Source organism: Microcebus murinus, unplaced genomic scaffold, assembly GCF_040939455.1.
Source record: "Microcebus murinus isolate Inina unplaced genomic scaffold, M.murinus_Inina_mat1.0 scaf004_hap2_Mmur4.0, whole genome shotgun sequence".
Taxonomy (NCBI): Eukaryota; Metazoa; Chordata; class Mammalia; order Primates; family Cheirogaleidae; genus Microcebus; species Microcebus murinus.
The window spans coordinates 430,714-436,713 of record NW_027438950.1 but is presented as its reverse complement, the minus strand read 5'-3'; the positions used below and the strand labels follow the sequence as shown (position 1 = coordinate 436,713).

The 6,000-nt window shown below is 34.7% G+C and overlaps 1 pseudogene; it reads left to right on the top strand.

The window, feature by feature from the left end:
* The first annotated feature begins 482 nt into the window (after positions 1-482).
* LOC142866371 (uncharacterized) lies at positions 483-1,787 on the top strand (annotated as a pseudogene).
* Positions 1,788-6,000: the final 4,213 nt, after the last annotated feature.

Here is a 6,000-nt window from a genome sequence, read left to right as displayed (position 1 = left end):
TTTTTCCCAGAGAGTTATGTAGTTGTCATGGGAGATAGAAATCAGCCTTCAGAAAGGCCATAAAAAAACAGATGTGTGGACATGTGCCCATAGTTTTATTCTCTGTTGAAAGGGAATCCAGTAGATGGGATTTTTCTACTAAAGTGATAAATCAGTATGAGTGTGGAGGAAGGGCTTTGGTGCATAAATGCAACAAAGTTTCCCTCCCCTTCCATGTGGTTCTTGGTGTTTTTCACATCTGAGGTGCTATGAACAATTAGAAGTTATGATTTCTAAAACAATCATGGTTGTAAGTATATTTTTAAGGTCATACATCTATGATGGAAGTAATGCCATGCTATTCTATTGTGCTTTATTGCTAATGTGCTTTCTATAATTTTCTATATTCAAATTTTGAAGTATATTCACCTGAATTTAGTTAGTGAGATACTTTGTTATTTTCATTTCTTTCAGAACTGTCTTCCCATAGCACCAAAGGCCAAATGTCAGAGCAGGGCATAAAAGACCCTTTTCAGAAATCAGTAATGAGACTATATGGAAGCTGTGGCCTTGAAAATATACACTTAAGAAGTGACTGGGAGTGTGTGGATGAGTGTACGAAGCAGAAAGTATGTTCTGATGGTCTTACACATAGTTTGCCAACTTGCCATAGAAATATCTTCAAATGTTACAAATGTATAAAAGTCTTTAGCAAATCATCAAATCTAAATAGACACAAGACAAGACATACTGGAGAGAAAAGTTTCAATCTTAATGAATGTGGCAAAACTTTTCATCACAGCTCTAATGTTTCTGGACATAGGAAAATTCATACCAGAGAGAAATCCAACAAGTGTGAAGAATGTGGAAAATCCTTTAACCGTTGCTCAAAACTTATTATACATAGGAGAATTCACACTGGAGAGAAGCCCTACAAATGTGAAGAATGTGGCAAAGCCTTTAACCGGTCATCAACCCTTACTCAACATAAAAGGATCCATACTGGAGAGAAACCCTACAAATGTGATGAATGTGGCAAAGCCTTTACCTGGTGTTCAAAACTTAGCCTACATAAAAGAATTCATATGGGAATGAAACCATACAAATGTGAAGAATGTGGCAAAGCCTTTACCCATTCCTCAACACTTATGCAACATAAAACAATTCATAATGGAGAGAAACCCTACAAATGTGAAGAATGTGGCAAAGCCTTTAACCAGTGCTCAACCCTTATGCAACATAAAACAATTCATACTGGAGAGAAACCCTACAAATGTGAAGAATGTGGCAAAGCCTTTAACTGGTGCACAAGCCTTACTCTACATAAAAGGATTCATTCTGGAGAGAAACCCTACAAATGTGAAGAATGTGGCAAAGCCTTTACCCAGTGCACACACCTTACTCAACATAAAAGAATTCATACTGGAGAGAAACCCTACAAGTGTGAGGAATGTGGCAAAGCCTTTACCCTGGGCTCAACTCTCATGGAACATAAAAGAATTCATACAGGAGAGAAACCCTACAAATGTGACGAATGTTGCAAAGCCTCTACTCGGTGCACACACCTTACTCAACATAAGAGAATTCATACTGGAGAGAAACCGTACAAATGTGAGGAATGTGGCAAAGCGTTTACCCAGTCCTCAGCCCTTACTCAACAGAAAAGAATTCATACTATAGAGAAACCATAAAAATGTGTAGAATGTGGCAAAGCCTTTATCTGGCTCAGAGACCTCACTCTACATAAATGAATCCATACAGGAGAGAAACCATACAAATGTGAGAGGAGAGAAACCATACAAATGTGAGGAATGTGGCAGAGCACTTCCCAGTGCTCACCCCTTAATCTTCATAAAATAATGCATAACAGAGAAAATTTCTAGGAATGTGAGAATTGTGGCAAAGTCTTTAATAACTGCTCACATCTTATCCAACACCAAATAAATCATACTAGATAAAAGTGGGATAAATGTAATGAATATGGGAGTGCTTTCCCTAAGTATTTGCCTTAAAATGCACAAGAATACTTATACTTAAAGTAAACAATAATTATGTAGACTGCTGACAATACCAGTAGTTATATCAGAGATCTTATTGGACATGGGAGAACTTACACTGAAAAAATGCTCCAATATTTTCTCTAACATTGCTCAACATCACAAAAATTTTAAGAGATAGAGACCTTACAAATATAATGAATGTGAAAAAATATTTATGCAAAAGATATAACTTAGAGAACCACAAAGAATTGATACTTAAAACTACTCTACAGATATAAAAAATTTCAGAACGCATTTAATGAAGAATCAAGTCTAAACATATATCAGAGGACTCACAGTGCAATACACTAATGCACTAACACATTCACACATTTCTTTAAACCAGGTTGTTGATTATAGAGAACAACACAGTTAAAATACTTAGTTGATTTATTTGTATGTCAGCTTTAGAAAGAGAGAGAGATTTTGTGATAGTTATAATTCCATGTAAAATATACTTTCTGGTCAGGGTGGGGTTCAAATGTAATAAAGTATAACGTTTTTGCTATTTTTGACAAGCAAATACTGATGTTATTCAACTTTAAATACAGTAGATGGTATGCTTTCTTTATTAGCATGTATGTGAATGTGTGTGGTAAATGATAGCTACATCAGATTTATTAGAATTCTTTCTGTATTAAGTAGGTATTATTCATGTACTTTTCCATGGAAAATGAAAAACACTGAAATGTTAGATTTATGAAATGAAGAGGTACTATGGAGTTATCTTATAACAAACAGTATTTCAAGTGATGTATGATGTAGGTATACAGGGTAATATTCTTCTCATTATGATCAGAATGAAAAAATGACAATATTAGAAATAACTTGTTTTACTATTGCATATTATGATAATAAAATAGAATGTAATTTGGAATATTTTTAGATTACATGTAAACTTAATTTGTTTCATTAAATTCAAAATGTTTTTACTGTTTCCAATATGTTGTAGATTGAATAAAGTGTTATTTTGCCACCAACATTAACCTATCCCATGTTACTCAAAGTTGGAGAAAATCGATTGTAAAAATGTACAATCGATTTTCTCCAACTTTTATTTTTTAATAATTTGGGAAGCATATTGAAAGCACTTTTTGGTTACTCCTTTTACTTTTGGTCATCGAACTAATTGATTTATTCACTTTATCAGGCTACTTTGATCAGGTAAACACTCAGAAGGATTTATAGATTATGGAGTTGTTTTTATATTTAAATAGAAGAAATAAGTGCAGGACAGTGTTAGATATGTAATAAATACTTGATAATTAGCAGTCAGTATATCTGTGGGAGTGAGCTTATGGTTCTAGATAAGAGATTGAAAATGTACAGGGTCACTGATTTTGCATGTAGAGTGAAGGAACTGGCAGAACAACCAACTCTTGGAATTTATAAGTGGAAATTCTGCTTCTTTTATTTCCTAATTATCTCAGGGTTTTTGCCAATTTTTATCTTCATTCCCTTCTACAACTCTATCTAAGCCATTCCTCTTTCTGCCTGTGCTTGAGCTACAATATTCTCACTGTGGTACTCAAGTCTGGCCGGTTCACACAGTACTTTAAAAGTTCTGATAAGAAGTGTAGAATTTTTTTTTTAATTTGGTGAACAAAAATTTTAGCTAGAGAGCTTGAGGACATTTATAGGCTATACATACAACATTCTGATTACTTAATTAAAATTAGAGAGATTCACTGTCCTAAGGATAAGGTAAGAGCCTTAAAGGCCAAAGCAAGATATACAATTCTGAGTGCCAGTGGATTAAATCAAGAACAAAGTGTTGTTCACTTTGTATAAGCAAACTGTTATTAGATCCTAACATATAATGTCATAAATATAAAAATAATTAAATAAGTGAAGCATTAATAAGTGTGTGAATGCACTTCTTAAGTACTACATAAAGAAATAGGAGAATTTGGGAATCTCTTCTTAGGGAGTTCAGGTAAATAAAGAGGATTGAATTTAATTTTCTATGAATTACTTATAGTACAACATATGCATCCATCTAGAATCTACTTATGAGTATGTATTTTCAGTGTTAGAATATAATGGAATGATTTCTCTGGATCGAAAACATGTGGAATAATCTTTATCTGATATTTCAATCTTAGAGAATTTATTTTATATAACTTTATCTTCCTTTATTTTATAGGTACAGGTGCAGTATACAGTTCACATTTTTAGTCATCTAACTGTGGCCAACAATTTGGTAATTCTCCCTAGAGGAATCTCAGGGATCATGGCCACTTTTTGATGGAAAATTTCATTAGTGATTTTGGATGCAATCCTGTTTTCAATGCTCACAGTGGCCGGAGGTGAGACAGTGAGCACCACATACCTTGTTAGTCTCTTCCATAACATAATGATCAGCACCAGAAAGTCCAGGTGTCTTTAGCTTCAAATAAAAGTGTTAAAGCCCTTTTCATGTTCTATGCTGGATTATGAACCTGCTGGTAAATATCAGAGTTCCCCTGCTTATGACTGACAAATGGAATGACAGAAGCAGCACTCTCACTTTGTAGCCTGGGCTAGAGTGCCATGGCATCAGCCTATCTCACAGCAATCTCAAACTCTTGGGCTCAACCAATCCTTCTGCCTCAACCTCCCTGGTAGATGGGACTACAGGCATATGCCACAATGCCCTGCTTATTTTTCTATATATTTTTATTTGGCTGATTAATTTGTTTTTATTTTTAATAGACACACAGTCTCATTCTTGCTCAGGCTGGTTTCAAACTCCTGACTTTGAGTGATCCTCCTGCTTTGGCCTCCCAGAGTGCCAGGATTACAGGTGTGAGCCACTGCTCCCAGCCATCACAAACTGTCATTACACAAAGAGTTCGATTAAATAATTGGCTCAATTAGAACTGTTAATCCCTTGCGATTGGAAATCTTTTGTGCAAACAGTTATATCTTCACCTAAACTTTTATAGTTCACCACTTGGTGCAGGGAAAAGATCCATCAGCAACCCTAGCTAAATGGGTCTACAGACCCACGAATAAAATTTTCTGACTCAAATTATGGGCCAGGAATACTGGTTTGACATTAATGCACAATTAAAATATGATCAGGCTATTTCTGAAATTCAACAGTACTGTATTAAAGTAGGGAAAAGATAGCTTCTCTTAGGGTGTATCTTCCTATATAAATGTTAAACAAAATGTTAATGAAACTTACATAGATTTAATTGCTAAATTGCAAGAAATATCATGTTCAAGAAATAGTAAGTCCTCCTAATTTAAGAAATATCACTTTACATATATTGGCTTTTAATAATGTTAATTCTGAATGCCAGCAGCTTTATGTCCAGCAAAATTAAACAGCATGGTGCCACCACTGCCATGGCTGCTGAGCCACCCAGGCTGTGGCCATGCTCAGCCAGGCAGCCCAGGACCAGCTCTCACCACCGCACCCCAATGGCACCTTATGGCCCAAGGGGAGCACCTGGCTGCTGAGAAAACTTTTAAGAAATTGCCAAAAGGTCTGATCAGACATTTAAAATGGAACTTTGGCTGAGACTCTTGGCCCAAAAGGTAATTTCAGAGAACAAAGATCATCTTGTGATAATGGACACTTAACACCATCTACTGAGATATATATACCTATAGATATATTTGGCCTGATCCTACAAGCACATTAATATTAGTTAATAATTTGGTCATATTTCTGTTACATTAAAAAGAATAATAATACATTTAGGTATAAATGATTCAGGTTATTCGAATGAAATTTCCGTTATGATGAGTTTCAATTCTGATGATGTTATTCAGGCTAGAGACTGTATTGCACAACTTCTGCTATTAATATGCAAATTAAAAAATCTAATGTTTTAAGACAAGGAGGTTCTGGAAGTACTGCAACAAAAGTATATTGGCAAACTTTATTAATGACCAAAAACCTCAATTAGAAATTAAGCTAAATGACAAATCTTTTTTTGGATTTATAAATACTGGAACTGATATTAAAATTTATCTAAAGGTTTTTGGC